This window comes from Vanellus vanellus (genome assembly GCF_965231255.1).
Source record: "Vanellus vanellus genome assembly, chromosome: 2".
NCBI classification, from domain to species: domain Eukaryota; kingdom Metazoa; phylum Chordata; class Aves; order Charadriiformes; family Charadriidae; genus Vanellus; species Vanellus vanellus.
Genome location: NC_138906.1, coordinates 158,980,089 through 159,005,877, shown reverse-complemented (window position 1 = coordinate 159,005,877; position 25,789 = coordinate 158,980,089).

Sequence of the window (25,789 nt, the reverse complement as noted above, 5' to 3'; positions counted from 1 at the left end):
CTTGGGAGAGAAGTATAGCAGTTACTTCACACCAGAATCATCAGTGCTTACATGGCCTTGTGGAGAGGGAGCTCTCTGTTGCGAATCAGAAAACATCAGGAAAAATCAGCAGATGGCCATGTGTGTGGTTTTGTTTCTTTGCTTTTCTTTTTCTTCTCTCACTTTATGTTTCCATAGACTGTTTTGCTCCCTGCTAATAAGATTTCTGTTCAAATAGGGGCCATTCTGTGTAACTTGTAATATGTATGAAAACAATACATGTGTGCGACAGTTTATGAGAAGAGATGAAGGCTTATACAATAACCATGTGAAATGGCATAACTAATTTGGACAGAAATATCTTCAATGACAACGAGTCATCAGGACTATGATGTGCTGCCTCATGTGAAAGATAACCATGTCAAGTGGATGAGGCTGTTAATACAGTCACAGTCTTTGCTAAATATAGTCATATACACTTATCAATTGAACCGAAAGTATGCAGAACAGCAAAATAAATGGCTTGAATGATCATTAGGCAAAAGCAAGCTAAACAAATATGGTAATTATATTTTCTATAAATAGCAATGTAAAGTCACCAATCAGTGGGTTTTCTTTATTAGTAATTATTACAGAATGAAATTAATTAGAATTTACCATAGGTTTTACAGAATCACAGAGAAACTTATTGAAGTTAATTGGGGCCAGTCTCCCCCTCATACAGGACTATTGCCAATACCTGCCATCAGCTGTGGCTTTATCTAGTCAAGTCATGAAAATGCCCAAGGATGGTGATTTTGCCGCATCTCTGGGTACCTACTCCAATGCTACCCTCCTCATAAAGCTTTTCCTTATGTTAGATCTGAACCTCCCAAGCCGCATCTTGTGACTTGCGTCCATCATTGTACCATTTATCTCGGAGTTTTCAGAGTTGGAAGGAACCCCTAGAGATCATCTAGTCCAACTGCCTAATGAGGATGTTATGGGAGACAGTGTCAAAAGCCTTGCTAAAGTCAAGGCAGATGATATCTTCGACTCTCCCCTCATCCAGCCAACCAGTTATAACATCATAGAAAGCTACCAGATTGGTCAAGCATGATTTATCCTTGGTAAATCCATGTTGACCACTTCCAATAACTTCCTGTTCCTCAACGTGTTTGGAGATGACATTTACCACTACTGATAAGAGTTTGGCTGCATTGTCTTTTTTATCTTTGTTACTTTTCAAACTGTTGCACAATATGACCCCCATGGCTTCCTCTTCATCAGATAAAACAAGCCCAGTTCTCTCAACTTCTTGTACGTTATGTTCTCTATTCCCTGGACCATCTTGGTAGGTCTCTGATGAGTCATCTCTAGTTTCTGCTCATCTCTCTTGAACTTGGGCATGGGAAGCATCCACACTGGAACAGTATTCCGGGTGTGCCAAGGAGGACTATAATTTGATCTGCTGGACACACTCCTCCTACTGTTGCCCAGTATGTGGTTTGCCTTATTTGCAGGGAAAACTCCCTGTTGGCTCATATTCAGTCTGGTGTCTACTTGTCCTTTTGCCCAGGCTTCTCCCAAGCAGTCAGTGTACTGGTGCTTGGGGTTGTCCCAGCCAAGTGCAGAACATGACACTTTGTTGATATTTATAATGGTTTTTTGCTAGCCCCATCTTCAGGTTTCTCAAGGTCCATCTTGGGTAAGGCTCTGCCTTTCAGTGTGTCAACCACTCCTAATTTCCTAGCACCTTCAAAATTGCTGAGGGTTCATTCTGTCTTACTATCCAGATCACTGATACTGTTTGTTACTGGCCAACAGCTGGTTGTCAAGACATTGATTGGTAGCCTTTGAGATTTACAGCCCAGGCAGCTTTCATCCTGTCCATCTAGTGGACCATAAATCCTCGGCTTCCAGATGAGAGGACAGTGGAGATGGGTCAGAAGACTTTAGTGAAATCAAGTATACTTTATCCACCACTATCTCCTCATCAATATAAGAAGACATTTCATCACTGGAGGCAATCAAGTTGGTCAAGCATGATCTGCCCTTGGCAAATCCACACTAAATGTTTGTGATTACATTCTTGTCCTTGCACTTGTGACTTGTACCAACAAGTCCACACTTATTTTGCAGTATAAGAGAAACAGCGCATCCACTACAAAGGTGACATTCACACTTGGCCAGATACTGCTTCTGACCCTACAGCTCAGGCTCAGAGCCTTCACTGTAGCACTTACGAAGAAATGGGGAGAAAATGTTTTTTGGTGTACTGCTACCCACTCTGCTTCGTCCCGCCAGGCTCTTCCTCTTGGCTTTTGCTCTACTGCACTCTAGACCTTGGCTTGCATCCACATGGAGTGTGTGCTTACATATAAAAAGAGCAGGAGCAGAGTCAGAACTTGAGATTAGACTCAAATCCATACTATGTTGCCTGTGTAGGTGCACCCACAGAGGGCAAATGGAGTTGACATTTCTCACAAGTCCTTGCCAGATGTGCTCCCACTTGGGGTTGTACAATCTAAGTACACCAAGCAAACAACTCTGGTGTTTGTTTCATTTGAATTCCTCTCTGGCCTGGATCGTTAGAGGTTAGCAGTGCTCAGGGATAGATCCCAGCTGGACAGGCCATGAACCACAGGCAGGGTCTCCATCTTCCTCTGCCATTAGCATCTCCCAGACACTAACTTTGCATTGTATGGACTGTACATTTCTTTCAAACTCAACAAAACCAAAGCTTATGTAGGCAGAGCTCAGGGTTTCTATTTTGCATTAAGTGCTGCTACTTCTCTCTCTCTTTTTCTTTTTCTTTTTGCTACTCCCATTAATTTCTTTTGTCACTAAAGTTTTAAGAAAAATATTAAACTCAAAAATAATTTTGTGTTCAAACATTTCATTTGAATTTCCACTTTTAACATTTTATTAAATCATTATCATTAAATACTTAAAAATTATTTGAGATGTAAAAGAATAATAATCAGAATAACAATAATGATAAAAAAATCCTTTTCAGTTCTAACTGGAATTTTATAGAAATAAATTTTTTTTGCCAACCTTTTCACTTACTAATTTTCTGAAACCTCTAATTGTATTAATTGATATTTCAGAAAAACAACTGATTTATGACTTATTTCACTCAATGTTTTTTTTCCTCTCCTCCATATAAGTTGTCTTGTTAGGAAGACCTTTTGTTTTTTAGAAATCAAAATATTATGTCCATTTTCTAGCTTATTCTGCCCATTCCTATCAACTGAATGTGAGATCAGGGCTTCAATTCCATTTCCAGCAGATCTTTGTATAACAACTTACTCTTGAAAGCTTAAATCATGTTTTACAGGTAATCAAAATGAACATTTTGTGGTTTACCAGTCTCAAGAGCTTTTCTTTTTCAGAAGGATTTCCATACACCTAGATTAATGAATAATATAGCTCCTGTTATCACAGACATCTTACAGTCTCAGACAAATAATATTTATAAGCAGTGAATGAAAATTTCTGTTGAACTGATTTCCTCCTGGACTGGTTGGGATAATCTCAGTAGAGACTGAGGAGACTTGTAGGAGGGTAAAGATCAGGTATATAATCCTGGATTTTATAACTATTTCTGCCATGGCCTCTTTAAGCCATTTTCTGTTATGTGGACAAAGCAGCCAACTTCTGTGAATGTTCTCTAAGTTATGAGCTGGCTCCTGTATGGCAGTTCATCCTCCACTCCTAAAAATCTTTGAGCTGCCTCAGTTGCTATTGATTTCAGTGAGGACTGAGTGAGTTGAATGCTTGGCTGCATTGCTCACCGACTGGCAGGATTGAGCCCAATTGCAGGTTGTGGATAAGGGGACACAAGCCCGTGTAGAGACTCTGTTTCACTCTGCTCTGGCCAGTGGAGTATCTGGCTTGCTTAGGACAATGTCATCTGCAGCGAGAAGCTTTAGTGTCGGATTTACTGCTTTTGCATGCCAGGACGGTTGAAGTGACACCTTGGGGGCTGCATAACTGAAGCTATCATCGGCTTTGTGTGCTGTATCTGCCCTGGTTTGAGTGTTCAGCAAGTGTAACCAAGCCTTGTCCACCTTCCTGGAACCAACTACATCAACTCATACCTCCAGAGCATGAGGTCTTTTAATGCTGGGGACTGATTCAGTAGTGGAACATAATGCTTTCCATAAACGGCTCTCTACCAGCATCTGTGCCCTGCTCTTGGTATACTTGAAGAGGTGCTGGAGTAATTAAAATGCTACCTGTCACCACACCTGTTAACGCCATCCTTTGCACCCAGTGTTAATTGTGTTCAGGTTGAGCCTTTGTGTCTTGATCTTCTATTAAAATCAAGTGTTTGTTTCATGCAACTTAGCAAAAGCTTATTGGTGCATGAGGTTGTTTTTCCCCAGGTACAGGACTTTGCACTTTCCCTAGTTGAACTTCATGAGTTTCCCATCAGTCCATTTCTCCAGCCTGTCGAGGTCCCTATGGTGTCTCTGCCACTCCTTTCAATATCGCTGCTTGCAGCCTGCAGCACCTCTGTATACCTGTAAAAACTGATTGTGACTAATCTACAAATTTGGAAGAAACTAAAGGATGACGTAGTGATGCCCCAGAGATGCCCAGAAAGTGTATATGAAACTGTGTGTACCTCGGTGTTATTGCAGACTTGGCTTGGGGCTTATGACTTGGGTTTTAACTTCAGCTTTGATACTGCTGGGTTGGGGGTCTTGGGTAACTAAGTCCCTCTATTGTTTGCTTCCTTTCTAACTACTGTTTTCTCCAGTTAGAAAGTGAATTCACTGGAGCCCGGACTGTCTCTTAGTGTATGTCACACAAAATTTTAGACTCAACTAGACATTGGTCTTAATTCCATAGATACTCCAAGGTTACATGTAATAATACACATCTCTGTGTCCTGAATTTTTTCCTTTTGCTTTTCCAAGAACTCTTTAAGGAGTACCTTGAGGGTGTTAACAAATGTAGCTAAATAGAATCCCTAATACTTTAAGTCTTATAGCTAGACTGCCCCACAATTCCTTATTCATAAATTCCAGCATTGTTTTCTCAAGGAAATCAAGTCCAAAGGGCATCAAAAAAATTTGTGACTGTTCATGCTACTGCTTTATCTTTGATGCCTGACTCCATACATGGAGCTGTTAAAAAATTATCATCCAATCAAACTGTACTGAGTAAGTGACAACTTTGTCTCATTTTCCCAGTCTGTATTGAATGACGATAATGAACTACATCCTTTAAGCATTACCTAGCAGGAGGCATAAAGAGTTTTAATTTAGGCAATAAATCATCTTCCAAACTTATTTTTTAAATGCTGTAATGAAGAGAGCCATTGCACATAGATAAATGCTGCTTTTTTTTTTTCCTCTCTCTATTTGCCCTGTTAAATCTGGCTTTTTCTAAAGTTTTGTGAAATACAGAAGGCTAATTTGTCTCCTCAGTTCAATTCCCACATACAAATCCCACTTGGTCTAAAAGCTGTTAGGTGTGGGAGTAATTTAGTTAATCTATCTGCCATTATCTGGGCCAAGATTTTAGCATCTGTGCTTATTAATGAAATAAGACTATGTGAAGGGCATAACAATTGATCTTTTTCAGGTTTAGGAACAGTGTTAAAACATTATGAGCCTCCATAATGATGAGAGCACAGTTCCATTACCAGATCTGATTCTAAACCATAATAAAGGCGTTCTCAGTTCTTTCATAATATGAACAGTAGTTTATGGTTTATACATTGGATATCTTCTAAGGTTATTCAGGGCTTGATCATGTTCTCATAAAAGACAATGTTGTGCCTTTCTTCCTCAGGAGGGTTGTTCATATCGTTTTACATGACTAGCAAAATTGCATCTGTTCATTTCAGGGCTGTCCAGCTTTTGCACTTTGCAGACACATTGTGTTGGTTATGGAAGCAGCAAGCGGCAATGCACTGAGCTGGTCATGTGGGCTAGCGCTGGGTAGCACAAAGGCACTGCCCCAGTCATGGGCAGGAGACTGAGTATCCTGTAGGCCATCGCTTGGACCAACTCAACCCTATTTTAAATCATCCTGCCTCATTTTTCTGTAGAAACCTTTTTAGGGGAAGCATTTTTAAATCAGATGAAGTCAGCTGAGGCCATAAAGAAAATGAACTTGTTCTAGGCAATAAACAAAAATTCTCCAACTTTGTCCTTCTATTAATCATTTGTACCCATCTACTCCTTCTGTAGCCATGATCAAAAAGAGAAGGAAAGAAAAAATAAAAGAGAGAGTTAGGAAGAAACAACCCCTCCAGAAACCTCTGTGTAGCCACATGCTTTCAAAATGCACAAGATAGAGCACGTGCACATATACATGTGTATGTAACATTTTTATTGAGTATTAAATGAGAGGAAAAAAAAAAATGCCTCTGATGAAACTGTTGCATGTGTTTACCAAACAGTGTAAATCTTGTAATCCAGAGGTTTAAATGTTTGTTTCAAGTAACCAAAGAACAACCTCTTTCAACAGCCACAGATTGCATTTGAGCTTTCTCCCTGCACATCCAAACTGACCTCTCTCCTTTTCTCTTGATGTTTGCAGGCAACTATCAAAAAAGATTAAACGGGCTAATACTGTCAGATCAGTGTAGCTGCACAGAATTTCTCTAGTCAGCTTAGCAGAATGTGTTTACTGTGAATTTGCTTTGTGGCCAGTACAAGTTGGCCTGATACTCCTGTCCAGGTTAATGATGTCCTGCCAGATCCATTGTGCTGGAGGAAAAAGTGTCCTTTGCATTTCCAACACTTGTGATGGAAGAAGAGTTAGGCAAAAATAATTAGTTAATGTTTGTCCAGTGGCTTATCTGCACAGTGAAGCCAGGCAAAGAGATTTGGTGCTTCTAGGAAAAAATTGCCAGCCAAGAAAAGAAGGTTTCAAGTCCAGAGTTGAACAAAATGTTTGCAATGTAACAGTTGACCCTTCAGGGAAAGAAAAAAAAAAGTCATGGGAGCCTGTTGATTTTGATAAAAGCAAAATGAGAAACAAGTGAAAAGAGTAATTTCTACTTTTTCTCTTTACTTCACTATCTCCAAAACAGTTTCCTTCAATGTGACTATGATAAACTTAGGGTTTGTAGCAGTTATTTAACTATATTTACACATTTTTCTTCAAATAAGCATATAACTGCATAGAAACATATATTATATTTAACACATATATATATGTTGGCATTACAGGTGTTATAAATGAAAAGGTTTCATTTCTTCCATGTGAAAACTATTTCAGACTAAAAAAAAAAATAATTATTTTTTGAAGCTGTCTCTCCTTTACACTAAAAGCATAGTCTTATTTTTGATATGCTGGGATTTCCTGTGAATGGAAATTCCATTTTCCTTATCAATTCTACTGAAGATATGTTGGACTACTGGCTTCTTGGAGCTAAATTTGCCCTTTGTGCTTAGCCTGAATAGTCTGTTCATTGTCTGACATTTACCTTTTGAGAAGTAAGTTCTGAACATTTCCATCTGTCTTCAAGGATATCCTTCTTTCCAATATACTTCTTAGTCAGATATTTCTTCAGGTGTAAGTACCAATAACTGGAAATCAGCATGATTGAATTATAGAATTATAGAATACCAGGTTGGAAGGGACCTCAAAGATCATCTGGTCCAACCTTTCTTGGCAAAAGCACGGTCTAGACAAGATGGCCCAGCAGCCCGTCCACACTGAATTGCAAAAATGTCCAGTGATGGGGAATTCACCACTTTCCTGGGGAGATTATTCCAATGGCTGATTGTTGTCATCATGAAAAATTTTCCTCTTGTGTCAATTGGAACCTCCCCTGAAGTAACTTGTACCCATTATCCCTTATCTTTTACATGTGACTCCTTGTAAAAAGGGAGTCTCCATCTTTGTAGCCAGCCATTAAGTATTGGAACATGAAGATAAGGTGTCCCTTAGCTTTCTTTTCTCAAGGCTGAACAAACCCCATTCTCTCAGCCTTTCCTCATATGACAGGCTTCCCAGTCCTTTGATCATCTTGGTGGCCCTCCTCTGGACCCTCTCCAGCCTGTCCACATCTTTTTTGTGTAGCAGGGACCAAAACTGAAGACGGTATTCCAGGTGTGGCCTGACAAGTGCTGAGTAGAGTGGGATAATGACTTCTTTATCTCTGCTGGTGATGCCCTTGTTGATGCAACCCAGCATCCTGTTGGCTTTCTTAGCTGTTGCAGCACACTGTTCACTCACAGTGAGTTTGTTGTCCACCAGGACTGCCAGGTCCCTTTCCACAGCTCTGCTCCCTAGCTGGGTAGATCCCAGCCTGTGTGCACTTCTGGATTTTGTTTTCCCAGGTGCAAGACCTTACACTATCATAAGATTCTTGTTATCCCACTCTTCCAGCCTATCCAGGTCTTCCTGTAGGGTGGTTCTCCCTTCCAAAGTGTCCTCTTCCCTACTCAGTTTGGCATCATCGGCAAACTTTATCAGGGTACACTTGATCCCATCATACAGACCACTTATGAAGATATTAAACAACACTGGGTTCAATATCAATCCCTGGGGGACCCCACTTGTGACAGTTTGCCATTTATATGACTGATTGAATACAGAATTTAGGTTCAGCACTACACACACATGTAATTGGAGGTACAGGTACTCCTGGGCCATGTATATCACAGGAATCAGCTCAAGCTTCATGAAGCTGGAGTGAAACGTTTCCTATAGGGAGGGTTCAGCATTTGTCAGATCTTTTATTACAGAATCAGAGAATGGCAGGAGTTTCAAGGGTCCTCTGGAGATCATCTAGTCCAACTTCCCTGCCAAAACAGGTTCACCCAGAGCAGGTTGGACAGGAACAGATCCAGGTGGGTTTCGAATATCTCCAGAGGAGACTCCTCAACCTCTCTGGGCAGCCTGTTCCAGTGCTCTGCCACCCTCAAAGTAAAGAAGTTTTTCCTCATGTTAAGACAGAATTTCCTTTGTTCCAGTTTGTGCCCGTTGCCCCTTGTCCTGTCGCTGGGCACCACTGCAAATAATATGGCGCCATCCTCTTGGCAGCTGCCCGTTAGATATTTATAAGCATTGATGAGATCCCCTCTCAGTCTTCTCTCCTCTAGGCCTCTCAACCTCTCCCAGGTCTCTCAGCCTTTCCTCATAAGAGAGATGCTCCAGTCCCTGATCATCTTCATAGCCCTGTGCTGGACTCTCTCCAGTAGTTTCTTGTCTTTCTGGAACTGGGGATCCCATAACTGGACACAGTACTCCAGATGTGGCCTCACTAGGGCAGAGTAGAGGGGGAGGATAACCTCCCTTGACCTGCTGGCCAAGCTTTTTTTAATGGACCCCAGGATGCCATTAGTCTTATTGGCCACAAGGGCAAAAATTGCTGGCTCATGGTCAACTTGTTGTCTACCAGGACTCCCAGGTCCTTCTCCGCAGAGCTGCTTTCCAGCAGGTCAACCCCTAACCTGTACTGGTGCATGGGGTTATTCCTCCCTAGGTACAGGATCCTACACTTGCCCTTATTGAACTTCATTTGGTTCCTTTCCGCCCAACTCTCTAGCCTGTCCAGGTCTTGCTATATGGTAGCACAGCCTTCTGGTCTATCAGTCACTCTTCCCAGTTTTATGTCAACAGCAAACTTGCTGAGAGTACACTCTGTCCCCTCAACCAGGTTGTTGATGAGTATGTTGAACAAGAGTGGGCCAAGTACTGACCCCTGGGGAACACCGCTAGTTACAGGCCTCCAACTAGACTCTGCGCTGCTGATCACAACCCTCTGAGCTCTGCCATTCAGCCAGTTCTCATTCCACCTCACTGTCCATTCATCTACCCCACGCTTCCTAAGCTCACCTATGAGGATGTTATGGGAAAGAGTGTCAAAAGCCTTGGTAAAGTCGAGGTAGACAACATCCACTGCTCTCCCCTCATCTACCTAGCCAGGCATTCCATCATAGAAGGCCAAACATGATTTCCCCTTGGTGAATCCATGTTGACCACTCACGATAACCTTCTTTTCCTTCACATGCTTAGAGATGACATCCAAGATGAGCTGTTCTATTGCCTTTCTGGGGATGGAGGTGAGGTTGACTGGCCTGTAGTTTCCCAGGTCCTCCTTCTTGCTGTTTTTGAAGACCGAAATGACATTGGCTTTCATCCAGTCCTCAGGCACCTCCCCTGTTCTCCATGAACTTTTAAAGACGATGGAGAGTGGCTTAGCAATAACATCTGCCAGCTCCCTCAGCACTTATGGCTACATCCCATTGGAATTCATAAACTACCACCTATTTGTACCACGGGATTCCAGATAAGAGGCACAGAATAAGACAGAGCACAAGCCAGGTGGGCCACCTGACTTCTTGTGGCTTTCATGGGCATGCCCCATAGCCTGTATCCCTCCCATGCTCAGAGGTGTCCCTGTCACACTTCAGGTAACAGTTGCAGCATCCTAGAACGGCCAGAGGGAAGACTGCTGCTACCAGAAAAAATTGTGTATCTTATAGACTGCTTCTTGCCCATTCCCAAAGAAAGTACATGGCCATCAGAAACTCAAAACATGGGTGAATTCTCCCAGTAGGTTCCTTAGCCCTTTCCTGCCATAGCATTTACAATCTGAAGAAACATAGAGTAGGAAAATAAGACAGATGAAGTGACTCGGTCAGGGTGGCAGATCAGTGGGACAGCCTAGGATAAAACTCAGGTCTCTAGTAGACCATACTGCCTCTTACTGATGCAGTGGTGGCTTTAATTATACCTGTTAACTGTAAAGCCTAAAGCCTTCTATACAGGTGTGCTGCTGGTAAGGAACTGCAATGTATATACATTGTTATTTCCTTTGGAAATGGTGTTAATGACCATTGCCCATTGAGTTCAAAACAATTATTGATTTTGGAGAGGAAATTTTGCAGCATCAAGCCCAATGTTTCTTAACTAAACTTGATTCTTATTTGGTTTGTTATTCAAGAGATATTTGCATGCCTCATCCTGAAAAAGTGGGAGTTCAGGGTGACTTTAAGATGAAAAGTACCCTCACTGACAATACAGTCAACATCTTGGAAGCAAACGACTGAGGTTAAACAATGTCCTTGGTGTAAAAGTGACTAAGTTAATAGTTATCCCCTGTACTTTGTTTCTGTTTTGAAGTGAGGAAGAAGGTCCCCAAAAGGAGATTTTTCAAGAAGATCATGACATTAACAACTCACAGAGCACTGGGAGGGAGCCGTGTTTCATGAATATTTTGATCTAGTTTTTAATCAGTGTTTTCTCTAGATAGAAACACAGTAATCCTTCAGACTGTACCATCCAATATTATGGCCCCTAGTTTTTAACTCACATTTTAAACAATGCTTGAGAGCAATATAAATTTTAATTTTTGAGAATAGTTTAGATATGGCATTTTTCGAAATGCAGACTTCAAGCTTGATGTATTTTCAGAGCCATAGATCAGAGTTTACAAAACACTGTGGAGATTAAGAGGTCCAAGAATATAGTATGTCCAAATCACCCTGAGTAGTATATCTTCACCTGTGATGTACTTTCAATTTTATTCTAAACCTACTAGCGAATTCTCAGCAAACCCTGCTAGGGTTTGGCCTCTGCAGTCAACTTTAATCTCTTCAGAGTAACCAACCTAATGAAATTGGTCAATAGTTATTGCATACGGTAATGGAACCTAAGACTTGGCTCTGATTTTGTGGATGTTGCTATAACCCAGAAATAACCTAACAAATCTACAGGCCCAGCAGTAAAAGGCAACCCAACATGTTCTCAATTCAACACAGGTTCAGAATTTCATTTTTACTATTTATGACAACATTTTCTTGTTGAAGTAGGAAAATCTTGCTGTATTAATCAGTTCCATGCTGTCTCACTGTAAATATTTCCAATACAGAGTCTGTATGAAGTAGCCTTATTAATTCCCTTCACAACTGGTGAGGAAAATCTCAGATTCTGTAGTTGCCAGTTGCTTTCCAATGCCTATGAAAGAATCTTAGGTAACTCGTTCAGATGTAGACATCCATATCACGGATGGCTCGCTTTAGGTGAGAGAGGTTACATTTCTTTTCTAAATAAACCTGAGCTGGTGTTTTATCTGCCTACTGGACAGGAGAATAAGATGGTTATTTCTTCTATAAATGATGGCTTTTGGAGACAACAGAGAAGAGACGATGACACTAGAGGATGGAGAACTGATATTGTCCTTTACAAAGGTGGCATGTAGCTGCAGAGATCTGATGTCATCTGAAACTTACAAGTTGAGGTTCAAGGAAGCTTCATGCCATGGTGAACTAACTCCAGGATTGTTGCTATCTTGATACTTATGAAACATTTAAATTAAATTAATGTAAATGTGAAATAAAACTTCCTATTCCTTAAAAAGGAATATCTTGGTAGGGGAAGTTGGCAGAGCAGATAAATCGTGTAACACTGAGGAGAATGTTATCATTGTAGTCCTACACCAAGAAAAATAATTTGAACATTTTAGCTACAATTGTGGTTGTTTTTCAAATTGCTTTTGACATCTAAAAGGTCAGTATGGAAGAATATTTTACAGAAAATAGTAAAAAAGGAGGGATATAAAGGATACTGAAGGCAAAGGTGAAGAAAAAAAGACATCAAGGCAGTTTTGTATTGAAGGCAAAGCACCACGAACAATTCTAGTTGAGCAAAATAGACACTCAAAGGGATTAGGAAATATAAAAGAAGTGATTGCTACCTTTAACCATGAAATGATGGAATGGGAGGACCATTTAATAAGATGATAGGAATGAAAAGCTGAAGCTCTTTAATGCAATATTATTGATTGCATACTTTAATAAGGCATGCAGTAGGTAATATTGGAGCTCTACAAAGCTCAGCTGCCTCTTAATTTCCACTTTTAATGTCCAAGTCCAAAATTCAGATCCTCAGGACAGCAGCTTTGTTATCAACTAAACGTAGAAGTGTCTACAGCCTCTAGGTACCTAACCTGAGTGTTTGCTGTGAAAACCCTAGGAGCTGTCTGAATAGAGATTTGAAGAGGATCTTTAGAACCTCATAAGTTAGGTTTCTTTGCCTGATCCACAGAAAACTCACAAAGTGTTCCCTGCAGTCCTCTCTTGAAGGTCACAATCTGGTGGTCATTCTCATTACATGATTAAGCCTCGGTTAACGTGAGTTTAGAATGGCTTCAGTTGCTCGTGTTCTTGTATTAAACGCCTGGATGTGAATTGGAGCTGGAAAGCAAATTCACATTTCTCTTTCCCTAATTCAGTAACCTAAACTAAACAGTGACCCAGAGAGCCATACCTTCTCTCCATTTTCTCTCCTTTTTCTTCTTTTCTTTCCTCCTTCCAGTGGACAAATGGCTTTTAATCACTTTCCTTTCCAACATGTGATTGTCTCCACAGGTGTGTTTGGAATAACAGTGCTACGTAAGATCCCTGTCAGCCTGGTCCTGAGGGCACCTTGTGTAAGCTGGGAAAGGCAAGTCCTCTCAGACAAGTGGAAGTGCTCTCTGAGCAGTGGCTGGGTGAGAAGCACCAAAGCTACTAAGGAACTGGATGCTTTTCCCGAGTAGCTTTTGCAGAGAACCATGTAGCCTAGTTTGACACTGGTTTTGTTTTTAAAGGATAGCGTTTATTTGGGCAATCCATCTGTTTGGCCTTCCAAGGACAAACAGACCATTGGAGACATGAACAGTCTGTGTGCTCATGGCCTTTTCTAAAGGGACTGTGGTGGAGTGATCTGGCAGTTTTGCCACTTTTGGGGTTCTTTGCTCTATAGGTCACTGGCACAAAGATTGTTTCTGATGTCAACAGAACAAAGTTCCCTGTGATCAGCTGCCTGTTTACTGCAAATTCACCTCTGGCTGAAGCCTGCTTAGGAGTGGAAGAAACTCCAGTACAGCAGGACAGTGAACTCTCCGGAGCTAAGTCTGCAACGAGCCTTCTCCCATGCAAAAACAAGGGGCTTGCCCACAAGAAATTCTCTTTCTGCCATGCTTCCAGGCACCCTGAATGCTGGATGCCTAAGTTTCTTGATCAGCAAGAAGAAGCCTGTTTAAATTCTATTTTTATTGAGCTAATAGACACTGTCTTCCTCACAAATATCTGCAACATCTGGCTTGGCTTCCCATATTGCACAACTCTGCACTGAGTTAACTAATTTGTGTTTTGCTCATGCATACATTGACTAGAAGAAATCAAGGAAGAGATAATCTGTCTTTTCCCTTAGGAGTGTCTCTCAGTGGTTAGACTTCCACTGTCAGGTCTTTCACTGCTTGTTTTCTGTTTGAGGAAGCAGATAAGTGAGCAAAGCTCTTTCGGTGCCTCACAGCACTGCATTTTCTGTAAGTTTCACATAATTTTGCTGGCTTTTGTCTTTACCCTTCATATGTTTTCTTTATATAATTTTTTTTAAAGTGTGGGCACCAAAGCTAGATAGAATGCTGCAGCAAAATCCTTTCCATTTCCAATCCTTTCCACTGCTCATGCAACAAATTTTCATTTTTTTTGTGAAGCTGTGAACTTCTCCTTCCTAATTTCAAACTCTTACTGTCAAATGCTGAATTGGATTCTGTTGTATGAATATGGGCCAGAAACTTTCTTTCTCTTCCTTGAAGCAGAAATTACATCCATAAGAACCAGCCAAACTATTTATAGCAAATAATTTATTTCATTAGCTTTATTCTAACTCTGTTTGCTTTGTATTTGTTTACAATTTTGGAACTGTTTGTTGCATATTTTATGCATGAATATTTCAATCCATTTGCTGTGCACAGGCTATTTGTGCCAACTGTGTCTCTGGCTGTTTGGTTCTCTTGTTCAATCCAGTTGGCATTTTTTAATAAAAAATAGATGCTGTCAGGGACTGCATACTGAATCAGAGACCTTTGCTCTGATCTGCTGTAATCATTCTTCTATTTGTGTGTATCTATCCCTTGGAAAAGAAAAATAAATCAGAAGATATTGAGTTGTTCTAAGGAATCTACAACAGTTAGAGAAACACCATTAATACACCCCAAATTGTTATTGTCTGAAAGAAACATTTCTGTTCTTTGCAACATGACAATATTTCACTTCAAAATTTCAGTAAATGAAAATGAAATAATTTTTGAAGGAAATCAAATTTTGAAGATATTTACCTTCTGTCATGTTTTAGGGCAGGAGTATGTCACAAAACTCCAGTTGTTCCAGAGACATCACTAGTTTCTGGAGTCTGGCTACTTTCTGTGTATGGCCAAAACTATTGTATATGGTAGATGAGAAACAGACTTCAGCATAGCTGCATTAGCCTTTGTGTGACTTTTGATATCCTATGGAAGTTAAAAAATATTCTTGAAAACTTTCACAGGAAAAGTGTCAGGTATTAACTTTTACAATAATTTCCAACATTTTTATGAAAGAGGAAATAAATAATTTGAATAAATACTTATTTTTTTTAAGCATTTTCCAGATCTAGTGTCTTTATTTATATTAGGGAAAATCTTGAGGCCACTGCCAGAGGTGTAAGCTGTTTTTATAATTAAGATGCTGCTTTCAAAGGATCATGATCAATACCTGGACTTGTTTCCTACTTTCTGGCTTTTGGCAGATCACCTAAGCTCCAACTAAGGTCTATACTTCATAGTCTTTGTGTAGGATGGGAATTTAGCAATTTCTATCTTCTTTTTTTCTCCCTTGCTTTTTTTACTGTGCTCTTTTCTATGAGAAGTGAGACCTGGATTTATCTTACCTATCTTTCAGCACTTCAGGTGCCAAAGTTATTTATGTGTAGGCAAGGCAGAGAACCACTTCCAGAGGACAACCGGCTGACAAACGTCTGAAGTACCATGCATAGCGACCCATTGATTATAGGGGAAGCCTCAAGTGACTTTGGTCTTAATTTAGACTTCTCAAGTTGGATCAGATGAATCCAGGCTGGAGTGTCTTTCATTAATAAACACTACTTATCACAGAGGGCTGCAAATGAAATATCAATACTGACAAAATAGTAATAATGCTTGTATCTAGCAAATGACAAAGCTGGTTTCAAAAGTGTGCAGATGTTTTTTGCCTTTTTTTAGCATCTGAACAAAGATGAATCTTCTGAACTGTACAGGTTCTTTTGTTATCAGGACCTAATCTTTAAAAGTACATCAAAGTTACTTAAGTAAAGCCTAAAATGTCAACTTGACTGGAATCAAAGTCAAATAGACTCAGCAAATAGATTATCATCCACTTGTGTTTCTAAATGTTCTGTTCATGGAACTGGAAAGGAAAATTATCAGGAAGGCTTCCCCAGGTGACAACAGTTTTTCAGCTCTTTTCTGCCTTTTTTAGGACTGTAAATCTTGTCTTTTACAAATGAGGCTTTCAAAGTTCAAAGGATGGCTCTTCAAAATTCTATGAAGACAGGTCACCTTATCAGCACTCTCCCATTTCAGCCACTCTTACATGGGTTTGCTGTAGAGGCTGAACATGTGAGTTCAGAGCACTTGCTTTATTTCTCTGTCCCTGCCTGCCCTGGGCTTGCAGGACTGTACAACAAAAGAGGATGATGGCAGAGATCTTTTCCAGCAAATGTACTTTTGAGAGTGTCCCTGTTAGGAAAAAGTTCTCTTGCAAATATTTACTCCACTTTTGACCAAATCCTAAAAACAAAGGTTCCAACTGTGCAGGTTGAACTGGCTGGACGCCACTCTGTGTTATCAGCATGTGTGTATTTATGGGAGACAGGACATTGCAATGATTTACCTCTGATTTCTAGCAAAGTGGGCACAATTTTACCCCTCAAAACAGTCTTGGAAACTCAGTTTCTCTCCTCATCTTAAGAAATACATGATTTTCCTTTCTGTTTTAACTTGAGGTCAGGGCAATTCCTTCTTGCACTATGGAAAACAAGCACAGCTCCGTTCTTATCTCAGCTTGTCTCCCAGTGGTGGATCACAAACCATGCTGGATTATCAGCTGTGGCAGAGACCTCCCCATCCTGCAGGCATTTGCACCTCTGAGATAACAAGTCACACAGCTATATGTGAACACACGTACATATATACATAAGAAATCTTAGCAAGGTAAAGGATGTTTGAGTTCTTGTTTAAGTTTGGCTAAATATCAAAGTGTTTAAGAAAATGCAAATGAAGGAAATCCATAACCAAACCTAAGCCCCAGGCTCCTGAAGTCTTTGAGCTGAAGTTCTCAACCTTCACAGAAGGACTTGGATGTTTCCTATCTAAAATCAAATTGCTCCCATCAAATCCCTCCCATCCCACCTGTCTAGACAAGGCTTGCAGAGCACAAATGCATTCTGTCCCACACAAATTTACTGTCCTGTTCCTTCCCACACACACACCAACTTGCATCTAAGTTCTCTGCCATAATGGCCAGGTCATTTCCCCTTGCTATTTCCAATGGCTGTGTGCCAACACATTGAGTCACTCACAATGCAGGTGGGTAGATGAAAGAAAGTACCATGACTGAAGTGGAGGAGTTCTCCAGAGCAGTGTCCAGTCCCCACTGTTATCATAAATCGATCTATTGGTCATGAGTATACATCACTGTCTGGGCCTCGGAGTCCAATACATACAAAATAACTATACTTCTTTTTTTTCTTATTCTTTGTCTAAGTTTTCAATTCGTGTTTTATGTTTTGGGAGTTGGAGATTGTCTTGCGTCTCAGAAATGAGCCCCAGTTTTACACTGGGCTTTAGACATTAGTGCAGAACTTATGGTGATGTGGATGAAATGGCATCTAGATAGGAGAAAACAAAATCCAAAGATCTCATTGACAAAAAGGTCATCTGCCAGAGCTGTTTAGATGTTTGTTCAATCTTTCTTAATTATTTTCATCTGAGGTAGTGTAAGAGTAAGAGGATGTAGTTTTACGGCATCTGGCTAAGGGCCTGCTACCTCTAAAAAATGCTGGCTTTATATATGTGTAAATTGACATAATTTCATTCCCTACTTATCTCTCTGCTTTTCTCTGAAGCTACACATTGAAGTAATGTTGCTGTGTATTCACAGAATTTTTTTTTCTCAAAAGCTAAGCTACTGTTTTCCAGAAAGAAACCACTTTTAAACAAAAATGATGTATGAGAAAGAACTTGACCTCTGCACAAATATCCTTGTCTCCATCCAGCTTCCATAAAGCTAGTGGAAAGCTTCTAAGGAGAGCTGGGTCGGATGCTCTTGTGTGTAAACGAAGATATATAGCCTCATAACTTTTTCTCAGCATGTCTTATTTATTCAGTGTATTCCATCGTCTCTTTCCACAGGGACCCTTGCAATCTCCTCTGTCAATAATGCCAGTCATCAAACCCCAATGGCCAAATTGCAACAACCATAATTGTCACCTCCTTTTTCCTTTGCTGTGCTTCCTCACCTGCCAACGTCAATATATTTAAGACATAGCCTATAAAAGCAACCAGGTAGCATGCAGAGAATAACCAAGTACTCTTTCTGATTGTCTTGTTTTCACTTCCATTCTTTTTTTTTTTTTTTTTTTTTATCTGGCTGCTTTGCCTACATTAAATCCCATGATGAAGCTAGGTGTTATTCCACTGGGGCAGAATCCAGCACAGACTGTGAGCCCTTCAGGCAAGGAATTGCTTTTCTCTTGAAGTGCCCAGCATATTTTGAAGGAAGAGTTTAGAATAATGACTATCGATGTTGCTACCACACAGAGCAAGACAAATTATTATCAGTGTCTTGCAATTATTTTTTTCCCACATTGCAAAGGTATAAACAAGAGCAGGGGATGTGTATGTATATCGTGTGGTACGATAAGTGCACAATCAATTACTTGTGCCTTGCATTTCAAATGATAGGCAATTGCTGCACACCCACTCCTTTGTGTCTGATTGCTTAATTCATTTACTTAATTCATTTAGGCAGAAGAGTCCTTGATGGTTCCAGCTGTCTGGCTTTCTAGGCTAGAGCTGTGGGCAATCAATTAGCTCTACCAGTCTGAAAAGCAGAAATGCATACACACAGCCTTCAAATCCTACTTATAAGGTTAGTGCAAGCCATTTGTGACAGAATGTGAGGTGTGACTAGGGGGTTTTGATCTCTTTGCAAAGCCATCACTTCCTTCCAGGAGTCTGAGAGCTGTTTTTCAATAATCTGTAGTAAGAGCAGAGAGTGGACAGACACCAAGGTGAAATGGCTTAAATGTGCCATGCAAAGGGCACAGTGCATGTGCGCAGAAGCTTAGATGAGGTGGCCATTTATGGGAGCGTCCCACCTGATTTTTAAGGCGTAGCTAAATTACAAGATTGAGAACGGTCTCGAGAACACGCTTATACACAGTGAGCCCAATGGGCTTTCCATCCTCAGTGTCACGTTAGCTAGCCAAGTCTGCCCACACAAAGACCATGCTGTGCTTAGGGGGACGTTGGATCAGGTAGAAATTTGCCACTCCCGAGTTATGGAACATGAGAAGCTTTTCGAGCGTTATGACAAAGTTTTCTGCAGATGTTCAGAATAGCTGGCCCCATCCTGAAAGGACAACTGTTCACAGGTTCTTCATTTTGAAGCTAACTTCAGAGCTCTGGATGAGGATCACTATGAAAGTTTATCTGTGTGTAAGCAATGCGGACAGCGAGTGTACCGGGTGTCCATGGCCAGACACTGTCATGGGGGCTGCGGGGCGGCCTCTGTGCAGAGGTGCCGGGGCTGCCCCGTGCCGGACACAGCCGGTGCCAGCCGGTGCCAGCCGGCTCCAACGGCCCCACCGCAGGACACAGCTGAGCCCCTCAGCCAAGCCGGGGGCGCCCCGCGGGGGGAAAAGAGGTTTGCGGCAGGGCCCAAGGCGGCCCAGGCAGAGGAGGAGGAAGCCCAGGAGGGAGCAGCAGCAGAGGGAGCCCGAGGGCGGCGGAGGAGGAGGGCAGGAGGCGCTGCAGGCCCGGAGCAGGGATCCCCTGCAGCCCTGCAGAGAGCCCGCTGGAGCAGAGGCCCAGCCTGCAGCCCGGGGAGGGCCCCAGGCCGCAGCGGGGGGATCTTTCCTGCAGGAGCTGCGGCCGTGGAGAGCCCCGGCGGGAGCAGGTTGTCCCTGAGGGACTGCAGCCCGGGGCAGGGCCCGCGCTGGAGCAGGGAGAGGTGTGAGGAGGGAGGAGCGGCCCAGAGGGGCTGCCATGGACTGACCGCAGCGCCCATCCCACCCCTGTGCCCCCCGGGGTGGGGAGAGCGGGCGGGAGGGGGGAGGTGGGAATGGGAAAGGAGAGGGGGGGAGAATGTAGTATATTTTTGTCTTTCTTTCTCACTACCCAAATCTATCTTAACTAAGTTAAAAATTAATTTTCCCCAATTCAAGTGGATTTTGCCTGTGACAGTAGTTGGTAATTATCTCCCTGTCTTTATCTTGACCCATGAGCTTTTCTGTTTTATTTTCTCCACCTGTCCTGCTGAAAAGGGACAGTGAGCGAGCGGCTGGGTGGGAGTTCAGCTGTTAGCCAAGGTTAACCCACCACGGTAGGAAAGCAGTGGGAAAGTCTTGAGAGCAGGCTTATACCTAATACACATTGTAGTCATTGTGTCACAAATGGCTTGTGTCAGCTGCAAATCAGTGTCATAACGGATCCTGATGTTGCTCTTGCTGGTAGAAAGCCTCAGCAGTATCTCCTGCAAGTTTTCTTTGCCACAGTCCAGCTGTACGCATTACAGCCTGGGGAGAGGGTGCTAGATTTATCCCACCCCGTTGTGAGTACATAACTGATATGCTTTCTTTAAGCACCTAGAACTACATGGTTTGGGGCTAGGTGCTTGAGGATCCCAGCATACAGTATGTGAAGACAGCCCAGGGAATTTAAGGTACCTACAGAGGGCAAGTCATCATCCACATGAACTAATTCGCCCTTTGGAAATGCCTGTCCCTCTTCACTGACTATAGAGGATCTACAATCTAACTGTGACGTTGAATCCAGGCTGCCTCTTGGTATCACTGAAAATCGGCCTGGAAGGCCACTTGAGACACACCTATCTCTGCACCCCAAGAGTGTTCCCACAAAGAGGACACTACATCTATTTATAGTCTAGACCAATTCATAGCAACTTACCCCAAGCAGACATAGACTTGTGACTGTACCAAGACTGAAATATTCAAGAAAAAATGACTTTGAAACTGTCAGCATTTTTGCAGGGTTTCTGGCTGGCTGATGGGAAGGGGTCCTACAATAGCCAGGCAGTAACTGTGACTCTGCTTTGCTGACATCCTTTTGAGACGGGTAGACATGAAACTTAGGGAAACTTAGACATGAAACCTACATGATTCTATGATTTTATGAAATTATTCAATTGCAGAAAGTGATTTGGCATAACAGTGTCACAGCCCTCAAACATTGTTTGTGACAAGTTGAACACATCCTTCTTTGAAAAGAAAAGCCTCAGATCCTTTGTGATACTTATTGGAGATAAATGCTTCAGAATTTCTGTAGCAGTGGGAGACCATTATCCCATGGCAACACTTTACACGATCAGCCCAATATCTTTAAGTGTGTGTATTTGATAATCTTTTTTTATTTGATTTGGTTGCTAACAGCCCATGGCTGTGTGGAGAACACCTTACAATTACCCAGCACCTTTCATCTGGAAGCCTTGGGGCTTTGCAAATATTAATAGTTATATTAATAAATAATAGTGTTAATAGTAATGCCTCCTACTTTATCCATGTGGAAATTGAGATACAGAAAGGCTACTGAGTGCTTAAACGACGATATCTGAAGTTGGAACCTGTTTGGATGAGAGGAGTTAGTGTTGCTGTAATTACAGCATAATTGCATTGCTGGAGACACCCAATGAAGACAGACTGCTCCAGTACTAAACAAGTGAGTTGTTTTACTGGAGTACTATCACTAATGTCAAAACCCCACAGGTTTCTGCTTCCTTTTACCGTCGGAGTATGGGCCAAAGTAGTCCAACTTTCAGAAGTTCAGATCATTCCCATGCTCCAGTGAAAATGATAAGACAGAACAAATTTCATAATTATAAACTTAACTTAGAGCTAAGTGAGGACTGTATTAAAGTGTCTGGTTGTGAAAATTGGGTGATTACTTACACACAGCTACCCCTGGATCAGGGAGGATCCACTGCATTAGTGACTGCTGGCTGCCTCCCTGCAAATCTTCTGGAAGATAGAGGTCCAGAACAGGGACCTGAGGAAGAGAAGGATGATGGACTCTGAGTTTATAGTTCCATTGAGGAAAGCCCTTAGGCACCTCTGAGGCAAGCTCAGCAATAAAGCACTAAGCATGCATCTAAGCACCCTTTGAACAGGTTACCATGAATGGCAGTGTAATTTGAGGGAGAAGGGGAGAGAGAGAGGTTCCAGGTACAAACCACTGCCAAGGGCAATGCAGAAAAAACAGCAAAGGAGCAAGCCAGGCTGGTCTCTTCAGTGGAGTCAAGAGGGTGTTGGTGAGAGAGAAGGTTCTGGTCATATAATTAATTGCTTGATGTTGGCACAGCACGTAGAATATGTGAAGTGTTCCTGAAGTGCTATGTATTTATTATTATTCCTACCCACTCATTATTGTATCTGACACCAGTTCAAACAGACTTCGTAGCATCTCTTTATGCTGTCTCTCCCTTTAAGAATTCCTCTGTGCATCCCCCATAATCTTCCTCTTCCCAAGCAGTCCTGTGGTGTGTGCGGCTAAGCAGCACATGATTGCAATAGGTTAAAGAGAGTAATTAACAGAGACCACATCAGAGCTCTTGCAAAACACACAATGTGTTTATTCAGCATCAGGTTGGCTAATTCCTAATGAAAGGGCACTGCACAGCAGAGTGCAGGACCCCAGTGGTCAGAAATAGTTCCACTTAAATGTTATTTACTTACAAAAAGCTCATTTCTAATTAGGGGCGTGGGAGCCAGCAAGGGTGAAATCAAAACCTTGCCCCAACCATATCCTCCCTGCTGGTGCCCAAAAAAGTCTTTTAATAGACACACAAATGCACAGTTGCATTTGGTTTGTATGCTTTTCTGCTCCTCCTAAACTTCCTCTTTTTGGCTGGGACTGGAAGTAGGAGTGAATGAAAGATCATGACAAGATTTGGTTTCGTGGTATTTCCAGAAACCTCACACACACACACACAAAAAAATTAAAAACGCCTGATCTCACAAGATGCTGTAGAGCACTGAGGGCTAAACAAACTTTGATTCCCCGTGCTAGGCTGGAGGCAATACATGCTGAAACCTCCTTTGTTTTACACAATATATTTGCAATTTATTTATGGTACTTATGTGGATCCTGTGTCCTGTGGAATCTCACCATTACGTCTTTCATAAATATTTATTCCCCTAGCATCCCAGTAAATGAGAAGAGTATTATTATCCCTTATTAGAGGTGGGGAACAGAGACTCATAAAAATGTTAAAATACTTTTAAGAGGCAGACAACCTTAATGTCTGACACCCTGATGCTCTTGAAAATTAGGTTTAACTGGCTAAAGGCTTTGACTCACAAGAGCAGCATATACACATGGGACATATACACAAAGGGTTATAGTATAGCCTCCTTGCTCCTATGCTGAACATGCGGACTCCCACCACTGAGGCAGCATTTCAGCTGATGATAATATGCTTCTGCTCCAGGGAGTCACCCTTGGAGAGAAGCATCTGGGCATGGTAGATCTCTCAGGATGTATTTATTACAAGAGGTGGAGAGTCAGAGAGGGGCCACATTCTAAGAGGGTACCAGGGTGGAAGGAAAGGAATGGGTAAAGGTGCCTTCACCCCACTACCGGTTTTGATCAGTTTGGTACTCCCTCCTGCCTTGTATCTTGTTTCCGGCTGCATTGAGTCCTCTATTTGTAAGATAGACCTTCAGGGTCTAAGTGTGTGATTTCTCTGGTGGATGAGCTAATCGAAAAAGTTTCCACCTGCTACTGCAGGATTTATCCTGTGTAGGTGAATCCTGAGAGGAGGCAAGGTGATGAGAGTTATCTGCCAACTGCTTGTAATCCCTGGGGTGAAAATCCTTGGGCCAGACAAAAGCAGAGGGCTCTTCCAAGCTGTCAGGAAATTTGGCAAGACGATGACAGGAATAATGAAAAAATGTACTGATTTGTGCTTACACTTCAGACTTACACCACTGAACATGTTTGTCGGAAGGTTCATGAACGAGGGCTTGAAGAACACTTTTCTGTCCTGTAATCTGATAATTCCCCTTTTATTAGCTTTTTCACTGTATTTCTTTTTGTGCTAGAGACAGGGAAGTGTGAAACCTGGCAGTTCTTCCCAGGATGCTGCTTGAACTTTCTCTTCAGTTAGTTATGAACCAGGCTGGTTCACCCACAGGTTTCACTCTGAGTCTGAAGTTCAAACAATCCCAAAATCTCAGCACAGATCTCAGTCGTGCAAATGAAAGTGTAAATTTTGTATAATCAGTATTTTGTTATTGCAGTAACATTTGTGAGCATCCATGAGTCTGTGCAAGCATTAGCTGTGCCTGTCCCAAACACTCTGTATGCAGTGAGGAGTATATCTTCTTCTTTCTTCCTCACATCCCTAATAACCATGGATAGGACTGAGCCAGATCAAGTTGGCTACATGAAACCCATCAAGCTGCAAACAGCAATGTGACTGCATAACCTTGTAAGCATCTGACAGGTTAGCGTGACATTTCCCAAGTTCTCAGCTGAAACTGCTACATGTCCCAAGGAGGGGGACATGAGGGACATGAATGTCAAGACCCAATCCAGACCTCCGTGGTGATGCAGAACTAGGTGTTTGGCCACCTAAATTCTTCCTACGGTCTTGGAAAAGGCTTACAAGTGAGATGAGGTGTTGGTTTGAGACCTAGAGCTACCTCTGTAACCTCTTAATCAGGAATGAAGAGAGTGGATGTGGCCTCTTCCTTCCCTTGTCTCTCTTGCAAGGCTGGATGCAGAGGAGCCAAACCTCAATGAAATCCTGTAAGATATTACAGCAAATCAAAAAGAGTCAATGTCCATTTTTAACCTTTTCCTCTCTGTCAGTCTAAGCATCTAGACGTTTCTCAATTCTTTCAGGTAGCAGCTTGACATATGTTCTTTTATCCTTGCTACCAAAAAAACTACCCGTGGAGCACAGTCCTAGTACATGAGGAATTGCATCCATCTTCCCATACTTGCTAGTTCACAGCAAAGTAGGTTTCCCTTGGTTGCAGCAATGCAACCTGTATGCAGCTTCAGCTGCAAATACTCCTGGACCAGGAGGGACACAGGCAGCCTGATAGTTAGCATCTGGCAGAGGTGCTCCCAGAGGAGCATTTCGCGCACCACCACCCCCAGATCTTCCTGTTGCAGAACCAGGTGAGGAACCCTGAGACCATCTACAACATCGCCATCTCCTGACTTACGCTAACACTGCATGCAGCCTTTATGGCGCTTAGCCTGCAAGAAATAAATAAATGGCAGCTGAGATTTCTGGATTTGCTTATTGAAATAAAATTAAGCATGGAATCTCTCTTCTGCTTCTCATTAACAACTAATTTTTTTTTTTTTTTGGTAGGAGACCCCATTTACTTTTACAGGGTCGGTAGACAAGTGAAAATCTCTCAGCAGTGTATGGGGAAGAACTTCATGAACTTCCAAATTGTAAGCCAGAGAGACAGAGAGAGTTCTGAGTCACACATCAAAAACCTCTGCCAAGTTCCTCTCATCTGAAAAACACATATTAACTCAGGACAAGAGACACCTGTAGTTAGCCTGATCAAGCCATTAACATCTCTCTGTTGATTTCAGTGGGCTTTTGAATATACAAATTGAGCAGTCATCTCAACACACTTATGGTCCTGCACTGATGATATTCACTTAAATTAAACTATGAAATTGTTGGCATTTAACTAGCACTTCTTACACTGAATACTGTGGTACCTCAGATTTTATGGTACTGAGAGTGTTGTCAAGTGTTGCAGCAATATTGACGTT